Genomic DNA, 27170 nt, shown 5'->3' with positions numbered 1-27170 from the left:
ACCTGAGGTCAGGAGTTGGAGACCAGCCTGACCAACATGGTGAAACCCCATCTCTACTAAAAATATAAAAAATTAGCCGGGCGTGGTGGCAGGCATCTGTAATCCCAGCTACTCGGGAGGCTGAGGTAGGAGAATCACTTGAACCTGGGAGGCGGAAGTTGCAGTGAGCTGAGATCGCACCATTATTGCACTCCAGCACGGACAACAAGAGCAAAACTCCACCTAAAAAAAAGAAAGAAAGAGAGAAAAAAGAATCCAACATCAGATCACTTCCCAGTTGGATGTATGAAAATTGGCACTTCTGGCTGGGTGTGGTGGCTTACACCTTTAATCCCAGTACTTTGGGAGGCCAAGGAGGGAGGATCACGAGGTCACGAGTTTGAAACCAGTCTGGCCGATATGGTGAAACCCTGTCTCTACTAAAAATACAAAAATTAGCTGGGTGTGGTGGCATGCGCCTGTATTCCCAGCTACTCAGGAGGCTGTGGCAAAAGAACCATTTGAACCCGGGAGGCGGAGGTTGCAGTGAGCCAAGATTGTGCCACTGTACTCCAGCCTGGGCCACACAGTGAATCTCTGTCTAAAAAAAAAGAAAGAAAGAAAGAAAAAGAAAATCGGCACTTCTTTTTCCATTCCAGGCATCAGCGAGGTAGGTGTAAGAGCTGGTGTTCAGCAGTGACCCTATTGTTTTTGTGGTGGGGGCCTTTGCCTAGAGCAAGGTCAGTGTGGAATATACAGAGAAGGATGGTGTCTAGCAGCAACTACCTCCTTTCTGCTGCCCTCATCTGTGCAAAACTTATCACAGCCTTTGAAGAAATGGTGGGGGGTGCCACTTGACAGTAATAGGACATTATTCTGAAGCCAGAAGCTGTAGACATCATGTCCCTTGAGGCTATTCTGAGCTGAATGCTGAAGATGACCTTCCTGCACTGAGATTGTAGGATTTGGGGAAACCAAGGCTGTATATTTGCTATTGTTTATCCCATACTGTTCTTGCAAACAAAACAAAACAAAATAAAAATTTACTGGGACACCATTGCCGTGGTACCAACTTGTTCCCTTTACCTGCTATCTCCTATCTTTGGTACCGGACAAGAAACTTTCACCCAAGGACTTGCTCTTCAGGTTGCATCAAGTTGAAGAGGGATGAAGTATTAGTTATCCTTCTCAGAATGTCCTTCCTAGACTATGCAGGACAACTACCAGGCTCTCTTGCCTTGGTGCTTATTCAGCGAGCAAGCCAATGGGTCAAATCATTCTTTCACGTCTTTTAAACTCTCAAGACACACACCGTGGCTGTCAAGACACACATCTGCCTGTGACTGAGGCTCAATCTCCTAGCACTTCTCTTCTCATCAGGGGAGACACGTGCTTCTCACTGGTGTTTCCCTGAAGCTGTACCATCAGAAGCAGCTTATATCTTATTGGCTTATATCTTCCTAAGACTTGATCATTAGAAGTGGAAACTAACATTTATCTTTTTTTAGCATACAAAGTTTATAACACCAGAAATTCAAACCTTCAAAGTTGTTACTTTTGCTTTCTTATAATAGTACTCCCTATTCTTGACATGTTTTTCTCTTTTCCTTGTAAAAGAAATAGGAAATTTCTTTGACAATGTTTGCAGCATATAAACCAAAAATTTAGATGACAAGAACATCAGCATGACCCCAAGTGCTAGAGTACCTCATTTATTTATATGTTTATTAATTTTTAATTCTTAACCTCCTAAAGTCCATCATTTACTTTTGAAGTAGGTTTTTAAGTAAGTAAGACATTTACTTTTATTTTACATTTTACTTTACTGCAACATTATTTGCAATAGCAAAAGACCAGACAACTTGAATATCCACCAACAGGGCACCACTTAATTAAATTATGATACATCTGTATGATGTAATGTTAGGCCATTCATAAAAAGCCCACTTTATATGTACTGATATAGAATGATCGCCAAGATTATTAAACTTTAAAAAGATGCAGAACAGTGTATATAGTATGCTAGCACAAGGATATATATCCATACATACTTGAACATGCACAGACAATTTTGGGAGGAAAAAAAAGGAAATGCTAACAGTGATGGCCTTAGGATGGGGAGGGGGCAGGGATTGGTATCTTTGGTGAAACAAAGACTTACTTTTCACAGAATACCTCCTTTTTTGTACATTTGAAATATTTTTGTACTATTTGAAATATTTACCATGGGCATGTATTTCTTATTTAAATAAATAAACTTTAAAGGTGTTAAAGAAATTCCCTATGTGCAGCTCTACAAATATTTACTGAGGAGTAAATATACACAAAGTATGGTAGGTATTAAAATAATCATTACTGGCTCTAAGAGTGGTCTGATCAGAGTTGTGGACATGTAGATGATGCTCATTTGGAGATAACTGTACTTCTTGAGATAGAAACGTATTTAAAGAAATAATGGCTGAAAAATTTCCAACTGTAGTGACAACTATAAATGTACAAGTCCACAAAGCTCAATAAACCCCAAGCAGGATAAACACAAATAAATCCTTATGAGGCACATCGTAATCAAATTGCTGATAGAAAGAAAACCTTAAAAATATCCAGAGGAACCAAGATAAGAACTACAGCCATCTTCTTGCTCCAACTCTTGAAGCCAGAAGGCATAAACATCTTAAGATTGCTGAAAGAAAAAACTGCCAACTCAGAGAATTTTATATTCAGTAAAAATGTCCTTTAAAAATAAAGATGAATGTCTGGGTGTGGTGGCTCACACCTGTAATCCCAGCACTTTGGGAGGCTGATGCAGATGGATCACTTGAGGCTAGGAGTTCGAGACCAGCCTGGCCAATATGGTGAAACCCCGTCTCTACTAAAAAATACTAATAAAGGAGAAAGTTTATTTTAAATTAGTAGTTCATGGTGCATCCCTATAGTTCCAGCTACTTGGGAAGCTGAGGTGGGAGGATTGCTTGAGTCCAGAAGTTCAAGTCCCACCTGGCCTGGGCACCATATTGAGATTCCCACCTCTAATTTAAAAAAAAAAAAAAAAATTTGAGGGGAACTAAAGAATTTTTCAGCTGGGTGCGGTGGCTCATGCCTGTAATCCCAGCACTCTGGGAGGCCGAGGTGGGTGGATCATAAGGTCAGGGGTTCGAGACCAGCCTGACCAACACGATGAAACCCCATCTCTACTAAAAATACAAAAATTAGCCGGGTGTGGTGGCGCGTGCCTGTAATCCCAGCTACTCAGGAGGCTGAGGCAGGAGAATCGCTTGAACCCGGGAGGCGGAGGTTGCAGTGAGCCAAAATTGCGCCACTGCACTCCAGCCTGGGCGACAGAGTGAGACTCCATCTCAAAAAAAAAAAAAAAAAAAAAAGAATTTTTCAGACAAATAAAAGCTGAGAAAAATTGTTTCCAGTAGACCCAAACTACGAGAAACACTAAGAGTTCTTCAGGAGGAAGAAAACCACCACCAGATGGCAGCTTAGATGTACACTGACGTAACGACTAATGGCACTATTTTTTTTTCAACTTGCTCTTTTCTCTTAAACATATTTTTTAAGATACTTTTTTAAGGATAGTCTTTCCATGGCACTAGTGAGACATTTTTAAAAGCCCTTTGTAATTTTAAGCCATTGATGTTTTGAGATTGTTTATTACCTCAACTTAACCTAGCTAATCCTGTCGGGTAACAAGAAAAAATTCTTGAAAGTAGAATTGCTGTGTGAAAGGATGTATATGAGTTGGGTGTGGTGGCTCACGCCTATAATCCCAGCACTTTGGGAGACTGAGGTGAGATTGCTTGAGTCCAGGAGTTTGAGACCAGCCTGGGCAACACAGTGAAACTCCATCTCTACAAAAAATACAAAAAATTAGTTAGGCATGGTGGTGCATGCCTTTGGTCCCAGCTTCTCAAGAGGTTGAGGTGGGAGGATCACTTGAGCCTGGGAGGCAGAGGTTGCAGTGAGCCAAGATCACGCCACTGCACTCCAACCTGGGCAACAGAGTGAGACCCTGTCTCAAAACAAATAAATATTTTTTTTAAAAAAAGAGTGTATATGCTGATGGATACTACTGTGATGAACTTCATAACAAGTATACAAATTTAAATTTCCACCAACAATGTTTGAGAGTTTGTGCTTCTCATAAATCCACCATCTCAGTATGTCATAAAGCTTTTGAACTTATCAGGCTGAAAGTTCTTAAAATGATATCTCAGTGTAATTTTAATTGGGCATCTCTTCATTTATCTCATTGGTTTTTATTCTATGAATTTTTAATTCATAACATTTGCCAATTTTTCTATTAGGCTTTTAGTCTTTTTCTTATCTATTTTATAGGCAATCTTTTTATATTGGAAAGACTGAGTTGTGATTTTTTCCTAGTTTTTTATTTGTCTTTGAATATGTTTACTGTGTTGTTGCCTTGTGGAATTTCTTTTGGTAGTTAAATTTATCAATATTTTCATTTATGGCTTTTGGATTTTTGTATGATATTTTGACAAAGTTTCCCCATTCCAAGGTTATACAATCATTTCCCCACGGTTTCCTGAATGACTTTTACGGTTGTTATCTTTCTATTTAAGTCTTTAATCCATCTAGATTTTTTCCTGGTGTGTGATGTAAATAAAGTCTAGAACCAATGTGTTTGTCTGTATTTCCCCAGATGGCTATCAATTGTCCAGTGTCACTTATTGTATAGGATGTTACATCTTTCACCACTGATTTGAGATTCATTCATTTAACAAATGTTTATCAAGTATCTACTATATATGGTAGGCACTTTCCTAGATGCTTGGGATAGATCAGTGAACAAAATAAAAAGGCTACGTTTATGCGAGGGGATTCCAACAATTAAAAAAACACAATAAATAATCGCATAGTGTATTAGGAGGTGGTCAGTGCTATAGAAAGAAAAGAAGAACAGGATGAGGGGGACCAGGAATGTTGGGGATGGATGTGGTGGAAGGCTGTGCTATTAAATAGGCTGGTCAGTTTAAGCCTCATTGAGATTCATGAGGACAATACCACCTTTCTCATAATCAAAAGTCTTAACTATAATGGGCCAATTTCAGAATTTATTTTACATTGCTTTGATCTGTCTATTCACACTCTGGTACTACACTGTTTTAAATATTGAGGATTTATAGTATTTCCAAACTTTACCAGGTTAGTTAGAAGGAAATAATGTTTTCTTTTTTTTTTTCTTTCCACAGGTGTTGATCTCATAAAGGAGATAATTTTTAAGGTATGAACTTTGAAATTTTTTTTTCTTTTGGGGCACAGTGGCTCACTACTATAATCCCAGCACTTGGGGAGGCCAAGGTGGGTGGATCACCTGAGGTCAGGAGTTCAAAACCAGCCTGGCCAACATGGTGAAACCCTGTCTCTACTAAAAATACAAAAATTAGCTGGGCATGGTGGCGCAGGCCTGTAATCCCAGCTACTCTCAGGAGAATCGCTTGAAGCCGGGAGGTGGAGTTTGCAGTGAGCCAGGATGGTGCCACTGCATTCTAGCCTGGGCAACAGAGTAAGACTCCATCTCAAAAAAACAAAAACAAAAACAAAAAAACTATGGAGTTAAACCAATGAATTTTTTTTCTTTTGAATAGCAAGGCATTGCATATTTGGCAGGTTTTTAAAAATTGTTTGCAGCAATAGAAGTAATTGTTTACAATTGGTTCCTGTTTCTGACTGGATAAAACTCATAGTAGCAAAAAGACTTTCACAATAACAGCTCCTGAAAAGTTGAAGTTGGTCATAAAATAAATTACTAATTTTAAATTCATAAAAGAAGTACCTGACTATAACTGCCAAACATGAAGGTATCAAAGTACTAATGTACTAATGTCCTTGTACAACTGACCTGTATCAGAGTGCCTCATTTTCAAAATTAGGACTCTCTCATATTTCTACAATTTCCAAATGTATTATCAATTTTTTCATTGTTTTTGAAATCCGAAGAATTTTTAACATCACTGTAAAAGTATTTAGGGATATTTATATCTTCAAATGTTACAAAATTATTATTATTAAAAACAAACATAAAATAAGGTAAAAAGGAAATGAATAACATTAATATACACATCTAATCACTGGGATTATAAATTCACAGTGCAGGCCAGGTGTGGTGGCTCATGCCTGTAATCCCAGCACTTTGGGAGGCCGAGGCAGGTGGATCACTTGAGGCAGAAGTTCAAGACCAGCCTGGCCAACATGGTGAAACCCTGTTTCTACCAAAAATACAAAAATTAGCCAGGTGTGGTAGTCCACACCTGTAGTCCCAGCTACCTGGAAGGCTAAGGCATGAGAATTGCTTGAACCCCGGGAGGCAGAGTGCATTAGTCTGTTTTCACGCTGCTGATAAAGACATACCCAAGACTGGATAATTTACAAAGAAAAGAGGTTTAATTGGACTTACAGTTCCACGTGGCTGGGAAAGCCTCACATCATGGCAGATGGCAAGGAGGAGCAAGTCACATCTTACATGGATGGCAGCAGGCAAAGAGAGAGAGCTTGAGCAGGGAAACTCCTCTCTTTAAAACCATCAGATCTCATGAGACTTATTCACTATCACAAGAACAGTACAGAAAAGACTTGCGCCCATCATTCAATGACCTCCCACCTGTCCCTCCCACAACACATAGAAATTCAAGATGAGATTTGGATGGGGACACGGCCAAACCGTATCATTCTGCCCCTGGCCCCTCCCAAATCTCATGATCTTGCATTTCAAAACTAATCATGCCTTTCTAACAGTCCCCCAAAGTCTTAACTCATTTCAGCATTAACTCAAAAGTCCACAGTCTAAAGTCTCATCTGAGACAAGGCAAGTCCCTTCCACCTATGAGCCTGTAAAATCAAAAGCAGGTTAGTAACTTCCTGGATACAATGGAGGTATAGGCATTGGGTAAATATAGCCATTCCAAATGGGAGAAACTGGCCAAAACAAAGGGGCTACAGGCCCCATGCAAGTCCAAAATCCAGCAGGGCAGTCAAATCTTAGAGCTCCAAAATGTTCTCCTTTGACTCCATGTCTCACATCCAGGTCATGCTGATACAAGAGGTAGGTTCCCATGGTCTTGAGCAGCTCTGCCCCTGTGGCTTTGCAGGGTACAGTCTCCCTCCTGGTTGCTTTCATAGGCTGGCATTGAGTGTCTGTGGCTTTTCCAGGCACACAGTGCAAGCTGTCGGTGGATCTACCATTCTGGGTCTGGAGGACAGTGCCCCAGTAGGGACTCTGTGTGGGGGATCCGACCCCACATTTCCCTTCTGCACTGCCCTAGCAGAGGTTCTCCATGAGAGCCCCACCCTTGCAGCAAATTTCTGCCTGGGCATCCAGGCATTTCCATACATCTTCTGAAATCTAGGTGGAGGTTCCAAAACCTCAATTCTTGACTTCTGTGCACCTGCAGGCTCAACACCACATGGAAGCACAACACCACAAGGCTTGGGGCTTGCACCATCTAAAGCCAGGGCCTGAGCTCTACATTGTCCCCTTTCAGCCACAGCTGGGGCAGCTGGGATGCAGTGGACCAAACCCCAGGCTGCACATAGCTTGGGGACCCTGGGCCCAGCCCATGAAACCACTTTTTCCTTCTAGGCTTCTGGGCCTGTGATGGGAGGGACTGCCGTGAAGACCTCTGACATGGCCTGGAGACATTTTCCCCATTGTCTTGGGGATTAACATTTGGCTCCACCTTCCTTATGCAAATTTCTGCAGCTGGCTTGAATTTCTCTTCAGAAAATGGAATTTTCTTTTCTATCGCATTGCCAGGCTGCAAATTTTTCAAACTTCTATGCTCTGTTTTCCTTTTAAAACTGAATGCTTTCAACAGCACCCAAGTCACCTCTTGAATGCTTTGCTGCTTAGAAATTTCTTCTGCCAGATACCCTAAATCATCTCTCTCAAGTTCAAAGTTCCACACATCTCTAGGGCACGGGCAAAATGCTGCCAGTTGCTTTGCTAAAACATAACAAGAGTCACCTTTGCTCCAGTTCCCAGTAAGTTCCTCATCTCCATCGGAGACCACGTCAGCCTGAGTCTTATTGTCCATATCATTATCAGCATTTTCGGCAAAGCCATTCAACAAGTCTCTAGAAAGTTCCAAGCTTTTCCACATTTTCCTGTCTTTTTCTGAGCCCTCTAAACTGTTCCAACCTCTGCCTATTACCCAGTTCCAAAGTCATTTCCACATTTTCAGGTATCTTTTCAGAACATCCCACTCCTGGTACCAATTTACTGTATTAGTCCGTTTTCATGCTGCCGATAAAGACATACCCGAGACTGGGTAATTTACAAAGAAAAGAAGCTTAATTGAACTTACAATTCCATATGGCTGGGGAAGCCTCACAGTCATGATGGAAGGCAAGAAGGAGCAAGTCACATCTTACATAAATGGTAGCAGGCAAAAAGTGAGATCTCATGCAGGGGAGCTCCTCTTTTTAAAACCATCAGATCTCAGCTGGGCACAGTGGCTCACGCCTGTAATCCCAGCACTTTGGGAAGCTGAGGCAGGCAGATTATCTGAAGTCAGGACTTCAAGGCCAGCCTGGCCAACATGGCAAAATCCCCTCTCTACTAAAAATACAAAAATTAGCCAGGCATGGTGGCAGGCAACTGTAATCCCAATTACTTGGGAGGCTGAGACAGGAGAATCGCTTGAACCCGGGAGGCAGAGGCTGCAGTGAGCTGAGATTGCACCACTTCACACCAGCCTGGGTGACAGAGTGAGACTCTGTCTCAAAAAAAAAAAAAAAAAATCAGATCTTGTGAGATTTATTTACTATCATAAGAACAGCACAGGAAAGAATTGATTGCCCCCATGATTCATGGACTTTCCACCAGGTCCCTCCCACAACACATAGGAATTCAAGATGAGATTTGGGTGGGGACACAGCTAAACCATATCACAGAGGTTGCAGTGAGCTGAGATCGCACCACTGCACACCAGTCTGCACGACAGAGCAAGATTCCATCTCAAAATAAATAAATTCACAGTGCATTAATACTATATCAATATCACAAACATACCCTGTTTGATATAAAAATATAATTGCTGATTCATCATTTGCAGATTTGTACTCTATTACCACACTCATTTTTAAAAATCTTTAATATTTCCATTTTTATAGTAAAAAAAACCCCAAACGGTAATATAATTGGCCCCAAATCTGTCCTTCCTGTTTCAACATTGTAATTGGTTCTCGTTTTTTTCTAAACTTTCAAAAATTAAAAAGAAATAAAATTATAATTGGTACTCTGAAATGAATATGCAAAACTAAATAATTTTTAGACTCCTATATATTTGCTTTCTTGATTTGGTAAAGTTCTTGTAACTATTAAGGCCCCAGGAACATTTTATCTTCAGGAAATCTTGTTAGCCACAGTTAAACCTCTCAAACTTTCTAGATAATATTACTTTAGGAAGATTTTTAGGTCACTCTTTTACTTCTCCCTAATGCATATTCATACATGTGCACAGGCAGACTTTTAAGTGTTCTATCACATGAAATTCTGATTCCTTCCTTTCCATTCCAATTTAACACTGTATAACTGTCTTGGCAGTGATGTGTTATTCATTGTTTTATTGTAGAGGTTTGTATAATAAAGGCCTGTACAACATGTATCCTTTGATTATGCCCACATCCACCTCCATAGCAACAAAGACCCTTGTAAGTGACCTGAAAAGGAAAAGGCAATTGTGGTGGCCAGTCTCCCAGAGGACCCCAGTGATCGTCACCTCCTGGTCTTTGGAGCAGTCTCCAAGTCCCTATCCATAACATATCAGGGTTGGTCTGTGTGACTGAAAGGATAAGGCACAAGTAGTGATATGTCCCTTCCAAGATTAGGTTATAAAAGGCACTGCAGCTTTCATCTTGGTAGTTTTTTCTCTCTCCATACCACCCTCACCTTGGCCCTCGCCCTCCTGTCATTCCACCCAAGGGGAAGCCATCTGCCATGTCATGAGCAGCCTTGTGGAGAATCCTCACAGCTAAATTTTATTTTAAGTAAAATAAAATTTAGTAATTTCTATTTTAAGAAGCATGTGTGAATACTCTCCCTTTCATCTCTGTATTACTCTAGCTACCTATGTCTTTAAAACATAAATAAATAAAAATAAAAAATAAAAAACAGGGTCTCACACTGTTGCTCAGGCTGGAGTGCAGTGGTGCGATCATGGCTGCAGCTGTGACTTCCCGGGCTCAAGTGATCCTCCCACCTCAGCATCCCAGGTAGCTGGGACTACAGGTGCGTGCCACCATGCTCAGCTAATTTTTGCATTTTTTGTAGAGATCGTGTCTCATTATGTTACCCAGGCTGGTCTTGAACTCCTGGGCTCAAGCGATCCTGAAACCTTGGCCTCCCAGAGTGCTGGGATTATAGGTATGAGCCACCACTAGGTCTACTTTAAAAGAAATGCTTAACGGAGTTTTTCAAGTAAAAATGAAAGAAAGCAGCTGGGTGTGGTGGCTCATGCCTCTAATCCCAGCATTTTGGGAAGCCGAGGAGGGTGGATCACTTGAGCGGAGGTCAAGTCCAGCCAGGCCGACATGGCAAAAACCCACGCCTTCTAAAAATGCAAAAAATTAGCCAGGTGTGGTGGCGGGTGCCTGTAATCCCAACTACTCAGAGGGCTGAGGCAGGAGAATCAATTAAACCATGAGGCGGAGGTTGCAGTGAGCCGAGATCACACCACTGCCCTCCAGCTTGGGCGACAGAGCAACAACACTCTGTCTCAAAAAGAAAAAAAAAAGAATGCTAATCAATCACATGAAAGCATAAGAAAATATATAATATTCAGCAGTAAAGGTGCATATACTTGGGAGGCTGAGGCCGGAGAATTGCTTGAACCCAGGAAGTGGAGGTTTCAGTGAGCTGAGATCGCACCACTGCACTCCAGCCTGCCAAACTGCATCTCAAAAAAAAAAAAAAAAAAAAACTTGAGGCCTGGCCTCATGCTCCCCTTCCATCCCCACTTCCGTGGGTCCAAGCTGCCTTGGCTGAGGAGGGGGCTGAGGAGGTGTGAGCCCCTGCCAGGAACCCCCTGTCCAGACCATGTACTTGGCCCACAGGCCCCTGATGTCTGCGTCCAGCGAGGCCTCCAGTGGCATCAGCATGTTTGTGTGGAGGAACGTGGAACCTTGCTCTGTGGCTGTGTTCTCCTGGTACTCTGTCCCCTTCCTGACCCCTCCCTGCAGCCGTGTGAGGCCCAGCAACCTGCCAGTCACTCAGTGGCCTCCAGCCAGAGCAAAGAACCTGCCAAGTCAGCAGTTGTTGCTCATGAGCGTCCACCAGGTGGGACAGGGAGTGCTGACCCTGGGCGGCCCCCTGGAGCCACCTGCCCTGAAAGCCCAGGGCCCGCAACCCCACACACTTTGGGGGTGGTGGAACCTGGTAAAAGCTCACCTCCCACCATGGAGGAGGAGCCCTGGGCCCCTCAGGGGAGTCCCTGCTGGACAGTGAGACAGAGAATGACCATGAAGATGCTTTCCTCTCCATCATGCCTCCTGACACCCAGTTGTCTCTACCACTCAGATGATGTCAGGCCCAGTCCCTCAGTGCCCTGCGCAAGGAACAGGACTCATCTTCTGAGAAGGATGGACGCAGCCCCAACAAATGGGACAAGGACCACATCCGGTGGCCCATGAGTGGCGGTCATGATCTTCAGCAAGCGGCACCAGGCCCTGGCAGGGCGCACCAGGGCCACTCCAACCAGGATATCCGGACCGTCAGCCAGATGCGGAGCGAGCAGTGGTACACCCTGGGGCCCAATGAGACGAAGAAATACCACGACCTGGCCTTCCAGGTGAAGGTGGCCCATTTGCAACAAGGACTGAAAGAAGTCCAGCTCAGAGGCCAAGCCCACAAGCCAGGGGCTAGCAGGAGTGTAACAAGGGCTCGTGGGAGCGGAGCATATCAGAGACGGGCACTGCCACTGCCCCTGGGGTGTCCTCTGAACTCCTGTCAGTTGCAGCCCAAACACTCCAGAGCTCGGATACCAAGGAGCAGCTTCTGTGGGGCAGAACGGCTGCACACAGTCAGGGAACCTGGCTCAGCCTGGCCCAAGCCTTCTCCCACAGGGGGGTACACAGCCTTGACCGCAGGGAAATAGACCATCAGGCACTACAGGAACTGACACAGGTGGTGTCTGGCACTGCATCATACTCTGGCCCAAAGCCTTCTACTCAGTATGGAGCTCCAGGCCACTTTGCAGCCCCTGGTGAGGGAGGTGACCGGTGGGCAGCCCTGCTGCTGCCCACCTGAGCTGCTTATTCCCAGCACATGGCCAGTGAGGACATAGCGAGTGACGAGGAGCACACGGTCATCCATGAGGAGGGGGTGATGATGTCATTGCTGATGACGGCTTTAGCACCACTGACACTGATCTCAAGTTCAAGGAGTGGGTGACCGACTGAGAGTGGGGACAACTCTGGGGAGGAGCCAGAGGGCAACAAGGGCTTTGGTGGGAAGGTATTTGCACCTGTCATTCCTTCCTCCTTTACTCCTGCCGCCCCTTGCTGGATCCTGAGCCCCCAGGGTCCCCCGATCCACCTGCAGCTTTTGGCAAAGTCTATGGTCCCACCCTGTCCTCCTCCTACACATACTCGGATGCTCCCTCCTCAACCTTGGCACCCACCTCCTTCTTACTGGGCCCAGGAGCCTTCAAAGCCCAGGAGTATGGTCAAGGCAGCAGAGCGGGCCCCCTACGGCCCCTACCCCTGGGTATGGGGACCCAGGGACGCCTTCCAAGGCGACCTGTTTCCTCCCAATGGATCCTGCCACCTTCTGGTGCAAGAGACCTGAAAGTGTGGGCGACCTGGAGCTACCAGGCTCCTCAGTCATCAGGGTCCCTCCCAACACTAAGGCTTTCCTAGGCAGGAGCTGGGCTGAGCCACCCGGGGGGCAGAGCCTGAAGAGAAACTGACTAGGCTTTCGGGGTCGGGGCAGAGGGAACACCACGGACATGGATCCCACACTGGAGGACCCCACCATGCCCAAATGCAAGATGAGAAGATGCTCCAGCTGCAGCCCAAAGCCCAACACCCCCAAGTGTGCCATGTGTGATGGGGACAGCTTCCCCTTTGCCTGTACAGGTGGAGAAGCCGAGGACAGGCTCAGGGGACCGGAGACCGAGAAGGCGCTGTCCTCTTCACTGCACGCGCCCTGGGCCAGTGCCGGCCCTGAGCATGCAGCTCTTCCAGGCCCACTGCTTCTTCCCGCCCACTAGGCCACAGCCGCCCTCCAGGCCCACTATGCACACATCTTCCCCTCCAAGGTCTGTCCTGCCCCTGCCCTGACTCCCAGCCCTGTGGGGGTCCTGACCGCACCTCACCTGGCTCAGACTCTTGACGCTGCCCTGGCTGCCCCACCACTGCCTCTGCCCGAGTCACGTGAGGCTGAGAGTAGGGGCAGGGGCAGCAGTGGTGCCAGTTGGGGGGCGGTCCACTAGGAGGAGCCTCAGCCTCGCGGGCTGCTCCGTGGGACTGATGACTGCATGATCTTCTGGGCACCTCACGGATCTTCAACTGCAGGTGAAACGGATGCTGGTGGTGGGTGCAGGGCCACTGGGAGCTGCTGCATGGGTCCCAGAGGCTGGACTGGGGCAGGTGCCAACTGAAGCTGCTGGAGCAGCATGGGCAGGAGGTTCTGCACACAAACCTTGGAGAAGAAGATGTGTGCATAGCGGGTCCACTGCTGCTGCCCCTGCCCTGACTCCCAGCCCTGCCTAACCCCACCTCACCCTGCTCAAGCTCTGTTGCAACCCTGGCTGCCCTGCCACTGCCTCTGCCCCACAGTTGGGGCCTTGACAGCATGGCTGGAAGGGGACACCCCAGCCCTGCCTCAACACCTGGGGGTCTCCATAACTACCACAGGCAGGTGGGCGACCCCAAAGAAGATCCCAGGACTCACAGTACCCCCTGAGAACATGGACAGTATGTGGGGGTAGCAATGGAAGGCAGGATGGTTATCTTCTTCCAGGTAAAGCCATTTAATCCTTTCAGTTTGGGACGGAATAAGGCCTGCTTTTTTTTTTTTTTTTTTTTTTGAGACGGAGTCTTGCTCTGTCGCTCAGGCTGGAGTGCAGTGGTGCGATCTTGGCTCACTGCAACCTCTTCCTGCCGGGTTCACGCCATTCTCCTGCCTCAGCCTTCCGGGTAGCTAGGATTACAGGTGCACGCTACCACGTCCGGCTAATTTTTGTATTTTTAGTACAGACGGGGCTTCATCATCTTGGCCAGGCTGATTTCGATCTCCTAACATCGTGATCCGCCTGCCTCCACCTCCCAAAGTGCTGGGATTACAGGCGTGAGCCACCACGCCTGGCCAAGGCCTGCTCCTCTTATCTATACCCCCTACCCCTGCAGCTGTGCCGGGGGAAAGCTGGGCAGTTTCCCTCCTCCGAGCCCCTGTACATACCATGAATTGTGGGACCTTCAGAGCTTTTCACTTTTCGGAAAATAGCTCCTGTTGGGGCTACAAGATGGAGTGTGAAGAGGGCCTTGGGCCACAGGGAGGTGCCTGTGGACTAGGGGGAGTTCATGCACCCCTTCTTTCCCCAGAGGGGCTGGACTCAGGTGAGTATGGGGGTGGGGGCTCCTGCACTTCGACACAGGCAGCGGGAGGGTTTTCTCCCCATTCCCTCTGCACTCCCAACTTGAGCTATACTTTTTAAGAAAGTGATTCACCCTGCCTTTGCCCCCTTCCCCAGAACAGAACACGTTGATCATGGGCGATATTTTTCATTGTGCCAAAAAGTTGCCATGACCGTCATTAAACCTGTTTAACACCAAATAATAAGGAAAATAAAATAAAAAATTCAGGCTTGGTGCAGAAACTCACTCCAAATAAATTACCTACCAAAATATTTACATAATGGTGGAAATATTCCAAAATTCAATATTTTGGGATTTATACACAAAAGATAAACAAATTAGAGGCCAAGAGGCTGCCAGAAGGGAAAAACGGGGCCTGGGAAGACCGTTGTGAGGAATGAGCTGGGCCTAAAGAGGCCACTGGCAGGCGGGAGCTGGGCCTGCCGAAGCGGCCGAGAGGCAGGAGCTTTGGACTCGGGAGGCCGCAATGAGGCGAGAGCTAGCTGGGCATGGAGAGTCCGCTGTGAGTCCACTGTGAGTCCGGGCCCTTGCAGGCCTTCGAGAGGCAGGAGGCCGGGCCTGCAAAGGCCCACTGGAGGTCAAGTTCTGGGCCTGAAGAGGCCGCCAAAAGTCAAAAGCGGGGCCCGGGAAGGCCGCCGAGAGCCATGAGCTGGTCTGGGCTGAAAGAGGCCACTTGGAGGCAGGAGGAGCTGGGCCTGGAGAGGCTGACTCGAGGAAGTTTTGCACCTGGAGAGGCCGCCGAGAGAACGGAGCTGGGCCCGGGGAGGCCGACTTGCTGCTCTTCCAGGCCCAATTCCAGGCCGACTTGAGGATGACTTGGGCCTGCAGAGGCCGCCGGGAGGCCCAAGCTGGGCCTAGAGGTGCCCACCGACCGGAGGCCGTTTGGGGCCTGCAGATGCCATCGGAGGGCAGGAGCTGAGCCTGGAGAGGCCACCGTGAGGCCTGAGCTGGGACTGGAGAGCTTGGCTTTGGGAAGTGGTGGGCCTACCAGGGCCGCTGGGAGCTGGGTAGGAGCTGAGTCCAAAGACGTTGTTGGGAGGCCAGAGTCAGGCCTGGAGACGCAGCCGGGAGGAAGAGCTGGGCCCGGAGAGGACGCCGGGAGGCTGCAAGTGGGTCTGGAGAGGCCGACTTGAGGAGGCCCGGCCTCTGCCTCCCGCATGGCGGCCTCTGCAGGCACAGCTGTTCCTCCTGGCTGCATCTCCCGCCTCCCAGCAAACAAGCTTTTTTGGCTCAGCTCCCGCCTGCGTTTGTAGACCCCGAAGTTTCTGCAACCAAGCTCTTCAGACCCACATCCCACCTCCCAGTACCTGAACAGTCCCAGCTCCGGCTGGAGAACAGAGTCTGTAGGCCCCGCTGTTGCCTCCCAGGGGTGTCTCCAGACCCAGCTCTCGCCCCACCGCGACCTCCCAGGCCCAAGTCCCTGCCTGTCTCCCAGCAGCCCGCGTGCGACCCTGCTCCTCCCTCACGGTGGCCTGTTGAGGCAGGGGCTCACGCTGACCTCTCTCAGCGTGGGAGGGGCCGGTGTGAGGCAAGGGCTCACGCCGACCTCTCTCAGCGTGGGAGGGGCCGGTGTGAGGCTAGGGGCTCCCGCTGACCTCTGTCAGCCTGGGAGGGGCCAGTGTGAGGCAAGGGCTCACGCTGACCTCTCTCAGCGTGGGAGGGGCCGGTGTGAGGCAAGGGCTCACGCTGACCTCTCTCAGCGTGGGAGGGGCCGGTGTGAGGCTAGGGGCTCCCGCTGACCTCTCTCAGCGTGGGAGGGGCCGGTGTGAGGCAAGGGCTCACGCTGACCTCTCTCAGCGTGGGAGGCGCCGGTGTGAGGCAAGGGCTCACGCTGACCTCTCTCAGCGTGGGAGGGGCCGGTGTGAGGCTAGGGGCTCCCGCTGACCTCTCTCAGCGTCGGAGGGGCCGGTGTGAGGCAAGGGCTCACGCTGACCTCTCTCAGCGTGGGAGGCGCCGGTGTGAGGCAAGGGCTCACGCTGACCTCTCTCAGCGTGGGAGGGGCCGGTGTGAGGCAAGGGCTCACGCTGACCTCTCTCAGCGTGGGAGGCGCCGGTGTGAGGCAAGGGCTCCCGCTGACCTCTCTCAGCGTGGGAGGGGCCGGTGTGAGGCTAGGGGCTCCCGCTGACCTCTCTCAGCGTCGGAGGGGCCGGTGTGAGGCAAGGGCTCACGCTGACCTCTCTCAGCGTGGGAGGCGCCGGTGTGAGGCAAGGGCTCACGCTGACCTCTCTCAGCGTGGGAGGGGCCGGTGTGAGGCAAGGGCTCACGCTGACCTCTCTCAGCGTGGGAGGGGCCGGTGTGAGGCAAGGGCTCACGCTGACCTCTGTCAGCGTGGGAGGGGCCGGTGTGAGGCAAGGGCTCACGCTGACCTCTCTCAGCGTGGGAGGGGCCGGTGTGAGGCAAGGGCTCACGCTGACCTCTGTCAGCGTGGGAGGGGCTGGTGTGAGGCAAGGGGCTCACGCTGACCTCTGTCAGCGTGGGAGGGGCCGGTGTGAGGCTAGGGGCTCAGGCTGACCTCTGTCAGCGTGGGAGGGGCCGGTGTGAGGCTAGGGGCTCCCGCTGACCTCTGTCAGCCTGGGAGGGGCCAGTGTGAGGCAAGGGCTCACGCTGACCTCTCTCAGCGTGGGAGGGGCCGGTGTGAGGCAAGGGCTCACGCTGACCTCTGTCAGCGTGGGAGGGGCCGGTGTGAGGCAAGGGGCTCACGCTGACCTCTGTCAGCGTGGGAGGGGCCGGTGTGAGGCTAGGGGCTCACGCTGACCTCTCTCAGCGTGGGAGGGGCCGGTGTGAGGCAAGGGGCTCACGCTGACCTCTCTCAGCGTGGGAGGGGCCGGTGTGAGGCTAGGGGCTCAGGCTGACCTCTGTCAGCGTGGGAGGGGCCGGTGTGAGGCTAGGGGCTCCCGCTGACCTGTGTCAGCCTGGGAGGGGCCGGTGTGAGGCAAGGGCTCACGCCGACCTCTCTCAGCGTGGGAGGGGCAGGTGTGAGGCAAGGGCTCACGCCGACCTCTCTCAGCGTGGGAGGGGCCGGTGTGAGGCAAGGGGCTCACGCTGACCTCTCTCAGCGTGGGAGGGGCCGGTGTGAGGCAAGGGCTCACGCTGATCTCTCTCAGCGTGGGAGAAGCCAGTGTGTGGCAGGGGCTCATGCCTCTGGGCAGGGTACCAGAGGCATGGGCATCAACAGGCCACCGTGAGGGAGGAGCTGGGCTACACGCGGGCTGCTGGGAGGCAGGCAGGGACTTGGCCCCGGGAGGCCGCCGTGGGGGCAAGAGCTGGGCCTGGAGAGGCCCCTGGGAGGCAAGAGCGGGACCTGCAGAGGCCGTTCTTCAACCATTGCTGGGCCCGTACAGGCCACCGGGCGGCAGGAATTAGGCCCGAAGAACTTGGCTGGAGAAAGTTCCGGGCCTACAAAGGCGGTTGGGAGCTGGGCAGGAGTTGAGCCAAAAGAGCTTGCTTACTTGCTGGGAGGCAGGGCCGGGAGATGCCGACTTCAGGACAACTTGGGCCTGCAGAGGTCGCCGGGAGGCCCAAGCTTGGCGTGGAGGAGCCCACCGACCGGAGACCATTTGGGGCCTGCAGGTGCCATCGGAGGGCAGGAGCTCATCCTGGAGAGGCCACCGTGAGGCCTGACCTGGGCCTGGGGAGCTTGGCTTGAGGAAGCTGTGGGCCGACCAAAGCCGCCAGGAGATGGGTAGGCACTGAGTCCAAAGAGGTTGTTGAGAGGCAGGAGTCGGGCCTGGAGACGCAGCCAGGAAGAGGAGCTTGGCCCGGAGAGGACGCCCGGAGGGTGCAAGTGGGTCCGGAGAGGCCGACTTGAGGAGGTTCTCGGCCCGGAGAGGCCGCCGGAAGGGAAAAACTGGGCCTGGAAAGGCTGTTGTGAGGAATGAGCCCCATGGGCCTGAAGAGGCCACTGGCAGGCGGGAGCTGGGCCTGCCGAAGCGGCCGAGAGGCAGGAGCTTTGGACTCGGGAGGCTGCAGTGAGGCGAGAGCTAGCTGGGTGTGGAGAGTCCGCTGTGAGGCAGAGGCTGGGCCTGTGCAGGTCTTCGGGAGGCAGGAGGCCGGGCCTTGTCGAGGCCTGCAGAGGCCACCGAAAGTCCAAAGCGGGGCCTGGGAAGGCCGCCGGGAGGCATGAGCTGGGCTGGGCCGAAAGAGGCCACTGGGAGGCAGGAGGAGCTGGGCCTGGAGAGGCTGACTCGAGGAACTTTTGCACCCGGAGAGGCCACCGAGAGGCCGGAGCTGGGCCTGGGGAGGCCGACTTGAGTATGACTTGGGCCTGCAGAGGCCGCCGGGAGGCAGGAGCTGGCCCTGGACAGGCCGACTTGATGACAGTCTGGGCCTGCAGAGGCCGCTGAGAGGAAGAGCTGGGCCTGGAGAGGAAGACTGGAGTAAGTTCAGGGCTTGGAGAGGATGCACAAAAGGAAACGCTCAGCCTGGAAAGTATGCTGTGAGGCATTAGCTTGGCCTACACAGCACTTGGAGGCAGGAGCTGCGCCTGCAGAGGGTGACTTCAGGACGATTTTGGCCTGCAGAAGCCCTTGGGAGGAAGAGCTTGGCCTAGACCGGCTGACTGGAGGAAGTTTTGGGACTGGAGTATGCGTCAAAAAGCAGAAGTTAGGCTAGGAAAGGCCACTTCGCGGCATGATCTTGGCCTACAAAGGCAATTGCGAGGCAGGAGCTGGGCCTGGAGAGGTCAACTTGAGGAGATTTTGGGCCTTCATAGGCCACCAGGAGGCAGCAGTTGGGACTAGAGAGTCTGACTTGAGTAAGTTTTGGGCCCGGAGATGACGTTCTGGGACAGGAGTTGGGCCTGGAGAGGCCACCGTGAGGCCTGAGCTGGATGTAGAGAGGCCAGTGTGAGGCAAGACCTGGGCCTGTCTAGGCTGCTGGGAGACAGGCAGGAATCTGGCCAGGGAAGGTTGCCATGAGATAAAAGTTGGGCCTTGAAAGGCCCTTGTGAAGCATGAGCTTGGCCTAAAGAGGCCACTGGGTGGCAGGAGCTGGGTGTGTAGAAGCTGCTGAAAGGTTGGGAGCTTGGCTTGGGGGGGTCCACAGTGAGGCAGATGCTGGGCCTGAAGAATCTGCTGTGAGGCACATGTTGGGATTGTAGAGGCCGATGGGAGGCAGAGGCTGGGCCTGGAGGGGCCACCAAGATGCAGGAGCTGGGCCTGGAGAGGCTGCAAAGAAGCATGAGCTGGGCCTGGTGAGGTCGACTTGAGAAAGCTCAAGGCCTGGAGAGAAGGCTGGGAGGCAGGAGCTGGGTCTAAAGAGGCCATTGTAACGATGGAGCTGTGCCTGTGGAGGCTGTTGTGAGGCAGTAGCCTCATCTGCGGAGACTGCCGTGACGTAGCGTATGGGCCTAAATAGGCCATTGTGAGTCATGAGCTTGGTCTGTAGAGGCTGACTGGAGAGAGTTCTGGGCCTGGCGAGGCTGCCGGAAGGTAGGAGCTGGGCCAAAAGATTTAAGCACATTTACATTTATTAGGCACTTCATTTCCATTATTACACTGTAATATGTAATCAAATAATTATAGAACTCACCATAATGTAGAATCAGTGGGCGTGTTAAGCTTGTTTTCCTGCAACTGGATGGTCCCACCTGAGCGTGATGGGAGAAAGTGACAGATCAATAGGTATTAGATTCTCATAAGGACAGCGCAACCTAGATCCCTCACATGCACGGTTCACAACAGGGTGCGTTCTCCTATGAGAATCTAATGCTGCTGCTCATCTGAGAAGGTGGAGCTCAGGCGGGAATGTGAGCAAAGGGGAGTGGCTGTAAATACAGACGAAGCTTCCCTCACTCCCTCTCTCGACACCACTCACCTCCTGCTGTGTGGCTCCCTACGGCTCCATGGCTCAGGGGTTGGGGACCCCTGCTCAAGTGCATCCAAAGCGACCCTTCCCACACCAGTCTTCATAGTGGTCAAGGGCAGCAACCACTTAGCTCCCAAGGCATGTGCCTCAGCTGGCATTTCGTCACAATCAACAGTAAGGGGTAGCTTGTGTCACTGTGAGGTCACTTCCTGGAAATCACCAGCATCCCATTTCCCACTGGCAAAGAGCTCAGCACTGCCCCCTGGGAAACCAAACCTATGCCCAAATCCCATCTGTGTGGGTTTATCTCCTGGGACCCTTCCTAACATAGTAGTCAGAGTCCAATCAGGAAGCATCGACCACTCAAAAGTTTAAAGTGGTAAAATTTAATACGGAGAATTATTCATTATAACAGGTGAACAGCATAATGAGAGATTGGCTAGCACAAAGTAAAAAGAACTCTAGAGAATACAGGACTAGCCCAGGCCAGGCATGGTGGCTCATGCCTGAAATTCCAGCAATTTGAGAAGCTAATGCAGGAGGATTGCTTAAGGCCAGGAGCTAGAGACCGGTCTGGACAACACAGTGAGACCCTGTCTCTATCCAAAAAAAAGAAAAAAGTTAGCTGGGAGTGGTGGTGCACACTTGTAGTCCCAGCTACTCAGAATGCTGAAGTTTGAGCCTGGGAGGTCAAGGCTGCAGCGAGGCATGATTATGCCACTACAGTCCAGCCTGGTGACAGAGCAAGACCCTGTCTCAAAGAACAAAACAACAACAACCATTTACAGACAGAAAAGAGATAGAGCTAATAAGCTAAGGAAAGATGTTGAAATGTGACAAGTAAAGTAATATGAGGTCTTTTGTCTATTTAAAATAATCAAACAAAAAATGACTTACTAAATTATAATACCCTGTGCTGGCAAAGGTGCATTGAAATGGGCACTTTCTTATACTATGAGGGGTGTTTAAATTGTGTATAAGCCTTCCCGGGTAAAGCTTGTCAACTTTATAAAATAATGGAGACAGGGTCTCACCATACTGCCATACTGCCTCCTCCAACTCTTGGCCTCAAGCAATCCTCCTCTCTTAGCCTCCCAAACTGCTAAGATTATAGCTGGGAGGCACCCAAAACCCTGTCAATTTACATCAAGGGTAATGAGAATGTCCATTCACCATGTCTCACAGTAATCTTACTTCTGGGGAGACAATTCAATCTAAACAAAAGGTCATCTTTACAAACACAGCAAAAATCTGGGAGTAACTGAAGACAGAGTTGGTAAGTGAAATAAGAAACAGTTAATAAGAAATTAAACTATGATATCAATAGGCACCTGGTATAAAAGGTCAGTTGATGTTAGCTGCTACTTTTTTGTTGTTTTGAGACAGGGTCTCACTCTGTCACCCAGGCTGGAGTGCAGAGGCCTGATCATGACTCACTGCAGTCTCAGCCTCCCTGGGCTCAAGTGATCCTCCCACCTCAGCCTCCCAAGTAGCTGGGACTACAGGAACATGCCACCACACTAGGCTAATTCATGTATTTTTCTGTAGGGATGGTGACTTCCCCTTTGTTTCCAAGGCCTATCGCAAACTCTTGGCCTCAAGCCATCCTCCTGCCTCAGCCTCCCAAAGTGTTGCGATTACCAGTGTGAGCCACCACACCTGGCCAGCTGCTACTTTTGTCAACATTATTATTATTCCACTCAATTAAAAATCATTATTTTCAAGGCTATGCAACAGTACGTATCCTACAGCGTAATTGTAAAAACATATACAGTCGCCGTCCCTCAGTATACAGAATTAGTTCCAGCCCCCCATCTCTGCATATACCAAAATCCATGCTTACTCACGTTTCGCTGTCACCCCTCTGAAATCCACGTATACGAAAATTCCAAATATTAGTTGGGCATAGTGGCAAGCACCTGTAGTCTCAGCCACGTGGGAGGTTGAGGTGGGAGGATCGCTTCAGCCTGGAAGGTTGAGGCTGCAGTCAGCTGTGACAGCACTACTACACTCCAGCCTTGGACAACAGAGGGACACCCTGTCTCAGAAAAAAAAAAAAAACAAAATAAAACAGGTTAGAAATTGTAATGAGGTCTGTTGGAAAATTCCATATAAGCAAAGCATAAATTAATAAAGCAAATCGTGATAAATTAGTACGATTGACTTTCTGGAGTTTCTGACAATAAAAGTAAGGAAAATGCAAAACACAAAGAGAGTAAAAAGAGAAATTAAGAAAGCATTCTACATGTTTAATAGGAAGACGCTGGCCATGTTCATGCAGCGGCAGTATGTCGTGACATGACATACCTTGGAGAGAAGTTAACAGATGAGGAAGTTGATAAAAATCATCAGAGAAGCAAAATACTGGTAGCGACACTCAAGTAAACCACGAAATTTCCATAACTTATGTCAGCAAAGTGGGAATATTGTACAGTGTGTGTTGAAGTTCCTATACAACATTGTTTATCTGCCTTTTGTTTGTTTGTAAGGAATGTATATACTAAAAGTTCTTCTTGCTGTCAAAAGAATATGTGTGAATAAGTCATTTTAACTTATTCTTCTGTTTTTCTTTTATCTTCCTGCCATCATCCCACAGCCTTACTTTAGAAATTTTTTCTTTAGAAAATTGAACAAGTGCTCCTTGTGGTGGCACATACCTCTAGGATGGGAGGCAGGGGTGGAAGGGTCACTTGAAGCCATTAGTTTGACACCAGCCTGGCCAACAAAGTGAGACCCCATGTCTACAAAACAATTTAAAAATTAGCCAAGTATCGTCATGTATACCTACAGTCCCAGCTACATGAACTTACGGAGAAAGTTCAGGGCCTGGAGAGAAGGCTGGGAGGCAGGAGCTGGGTCTAAAGAGGCCATTGTAACGATGGAGCTGTGCCTGTGGAGGCTGTTGTGAGGCAGTAGCCTCATCTGCGGAGACTGCCGTGACGTAGCGTATGGGCCTAAATAGGCCATTGTGAGTCATGAGCTTGGTCTGTAGAGGCTGACTGGAGAAAGTTCTGGGCCTGGAGACGCTGCTGGGAGGTAGGAGCTGGGCCAAAAGATTTAAGCACATTTACATTTATTAGGCACTTCATTACCATTATTACACTGTAATATATAATAAAATAATTATAGAACTCACCATAATGTAGAATCAGTGGGCGTGTTAAGCTTGTTTTCCTGCAACTGGATGGTCCCACCTGAGCGTGATGGGAGAAAGTGACAGATCAATAGGTATTAGATTCTCATAAGGACAGCGCAACCTAGATCCCTCACATGCACGGTTCACAACAGGGTGCGTTCTCCTATGAGAATCTAATGCTGCTGCTCATCTGAGAAGGTGGAGCTCAGGCGGGAATGTGAGCAAAGGGGAGTGGCTGTAAATACAGACGAAGCTTCCCTCACTCCCTCTCTCGACACCACTCACCTCCTGCTGTGTGGCTCCCTACGGCTCCATGGCTCAGGGGTTGGGGACCCCTGCTCAAGTGCATCCAAAGCGACCCTTCCCACACCAGTCTTCATAGTGGTCAAGGGCAGCAACCACTTAGCTCCCAAGGCATGTGCCTCAGCTGGCATTTCGTCACAATCAACAGTAAGGGGTAGCTTGTGTCACTGTGAGGTCACTTCCTGGAAATCACCAGCATCCCATTTCCCACTGGCAAAGAGCTCAGCACTGCCCCCTGGGAAACCAAACCTATGCCCAAATCCCATCTGTGTGGGTTTATCTCCTGGGACCCTTCCTAACATAGTAGTCAGAGTCCAATCAGGAAGCATCGACCACTCAAAAGTTTAAAGTGGTAAAATTTAATACGGAGAATTATTCATTATAACAGGTGAACAGCATAATGAGAGATTGGCTAGCAGAAAGTAAAGAGAACTCTATAGAGAATACAGGACTAGCCCAGGCCAGGCATGGTGGCTCATGCCTGAAATTCCAGCAATTTGAGAAGCTAATGCAGGAGGATTGCTTAAGGCCAGGAGCTAGAGACCGGTCTGGACAACACAGTGAGACCCTGTCTCTATCCAAAAAAAAGAAAAAAGTTAGCTGGGAGTGGTGGTGCACACTTGTAGTCCCAGCTACTCAGAATGCTGAAGTTTGAGCCTGGGAGGTCAAGGCTGCAGCGAGGCATGATTATGCCACTACAGTCCAGCCTGGTGACAGAGCAAGACCCTGTCTCAAAGAACAAAACAACAACAACCATTTACAGACAGAAAAGAGATAGAGCTAATAAGCTAAGGAAAGATGTTGAAATGTGACAAGTAAAGTAATATGAGGTCTTTTGTCTATTTAAAATAATCAAACAAAAAATGACTTACTAAATTATAATACCCTGTGCTGGCAAAGGTGCATTGAAATGGGCACTTTCTTATACTATGAGGGGTGTTTAAATTGTGTATAAGCCTTCCCGGGTAAAGCTTGTCAATTTTTTAAAATAATGGAGACAGGGTCTCACCATACTGCCATACTGCCTCCTCCAACTCTTGGCCTCAAGCAGTCCTCCTCTCTTAGCCTCCCAAACTGCTAAGATTATAGCTGGGAGGCACCCAAAACCCTGTCAATTTACATCAAGGGTAATGAGAATGTCCATTCACCATGTCTCACAGTAATCTTACTTCTGGGGAGACAATTCAATCTAAACAAAAGGTCATCTTTACAAACACAGTAAAAATCTGGGAGTAACTGAAGACAGAGTTGGTAAGTGAAATAAGAAACAGTTATAAGAAATTAAACTATGATATCAATAGGCACCTGGTATAAAAGGTCAGTTGATGTTAGCTGCTACTTTTTTGTTGTTTTGAGACAGGGTCTCACTCTGTCACCCAGGCTGGAGTGCAGAGGCCTGATCATGACTCACTGCAGTCTCAGCCTCCCTGGGCTCAAGTGATCCTCCCACCTCAGCCTCCCAAGTAGCTGGGACTACAGGAACATGCCACCACACTAGGCTAATTCATGTATTTTTCTGTAGGGATGGTGACTCCCTTTGTTTCCAAGGCCTATCGCAAACTCTTGGCCCCAAGCCATCCTCCTGCCTCAGCCTCCCAAAGTGTTGCGATTACCAGTGTGAGCCACCACACCTGGCCAGCTGCTACTTTTATCAATATTATTATTATTCCACTCAATTAAAAATTATTATTTTCAAGGCTATGCAACAGTACGTATCCTACAGCGTAATTGTAAAAACATATACAGTCGTCGTCCCTCAGTATACAGAATTAGTTCCAGCCCCCCATCTCTGCATATACCAAAATCCATGCTTACTCACGTTTCGCTGTCACCCCTCAGGAATCCACGTATACGAAAATTCCAAATATTAGTTGGGCATAGTGGCAAGCACCTGTAGTCTCAGCCACGTGGGAGGCTGAGGTGGGAGGATCGCTTCAGCCTGGAAGGTTGAGGCTGCAGTCAGCTGTGATAGCACTACTACACTCCAGCCTTGGACAACAAAGGGAGACCCTGTCTCAGAAAAAAAACCAAAATAAAACAGGTTAGAAATTGTAATGAGGTCTGTTGGGCAAAATTCCATATAAGCAAAGTATAAATTAATACAGCAAATCGTGATAAATTAGTACGATTGACTTTCTGGAGTTTCTGACAATAAAAGTAAGGAAAATGCAAAACACAAAGAGAGTAAGAAGAGAAATTAGGAAAGCATTCTACATGTTTAATAGGAAGACGCTGGCCATGTTCGTGCAGCGGCAGTATGTCGTGACATGACATACCTTGGAGAGAAGTTAACAGATGAGGAAGTTGATAAAAATCATCAGAGAAGCAAAATACTGGTAGCGACACTCAAGTAAACCACGAAATTTCCATAACTTATGTCAGCAAAGTGGGAATATTGTACAGTGTGTGTTGAAGTTCCTATACAACATTGCTTATCTGCCTTTTGTTTGTTTGTAAGGAATGTATATACTAAAAGTTCTTCTTGCTGTCAAAAGAATATGTGTGAATAAGTCATTTTAACTTATTCTTCTGTTTTTCTTTTATCTTCCTGCCATCATCCCACAGCCTTACTTTAGAAATTTTTTCTTTAGAAAATTGAACAAGTGCTCCTTGTGGTGGCACATACCTCTAGGATGGGAGGCAGGGGTGGAAGGGTCACTTGAGGCCATTAGTTTGACACCAGCCTGGCCAACAAAGTGAGACCCCATGTCTACAAAACAATTTAAAAATTAGCCAAGTATCGTCATGTATACCTACAGTCCTAGCTACTCAGGAGGCTCAGGTAGGAGGATCCTTAGCCCAGGAGTTCAAGGCCGCAGTGAGCTGTGATAGCACTACTGTACTCAAGCCTGGGTGACAGGGTGAGACCCCATCTCCTAAAATAAAAAACAAAGAAAAAAAATAGTTCAAGTAGCAAGTTGTATGTGGCTTACACTGAATATTTCTAAACTAGAAATTCTCAGTCTTTTGGGGTCTAACATCCCTTTACATTTTTAAACTTTATTGAAGATCTCTAAGACTATTTCTTTCTGTAGATAATTATATTAAAACTAGAAAATAAGACACAATTTTTTAAATATTATTCATCACATATTAAAGCCATTACATGTTGATATAATACAAGATTTTAAAAATATTTAATATTCATTACATATTAATAATAAAACCATTACATGTTGATATAATACTTTTTTTTTCTTTGAGACAAAGTCTTGTTCTTTTGCCCAGGCTGGAGTGAAGTGGCACAATCTCAGCTCATTGTAACCTCCGCCCTGCAGGTTCAAGCGATTCTCCTACCTCAGCCTCCCAAGTAGCTGGGATTACATGC

The 27170-nt window shown here is 48.7% G+C and overlaps 3 pseudogenes; 1 reads left to right on the top strand and 2 right to left on the bottom strand.

Annotated features, from left to right (window-relative positions):
• The first annotated feature begins 11038 nt into the window (after positions 1-11038).
• LOC115935396 (protein capicua homolog) lies at positions 11039-12916 on the top strand (annotated as a pseudogene).
• Positions 12917-14811: 1895 nt separating this feature from the next.
• LOC129534625 (putative uncharacterized protein FLJ44672) lies at positions 14812-15796 on the bottom strand (annotated as a pseudogene).
• Positions 14812-27170, bottom strand: part of LOC115934555 (putative uncharacterized protein FLJ46235) — a 47506-nt pseudogene continuing 35147 nt past the window's right edge.

The sequence above is a fragment of the Gorilla gorilla genome, chromosome 6, assembly GCF_029281585.2.
Source record: "Gorilla gorilla gorilla isolate KB3781 chromosome 6, NHGRI_mGorGor1-v2.1_pri, whole genome shotgun sequence".
Taxonomy (NCBI): domain Eukaryota; kingdom Metazoa; phylum Chordata; class Mammalia; order Primates; family Hominidae; genus Gorilla; species Gorilla gorilla.
Note: the sequence above shows the minus strand (reverse complement) of the source record. Positions and strands in the feature narration are given on the sequence as shown.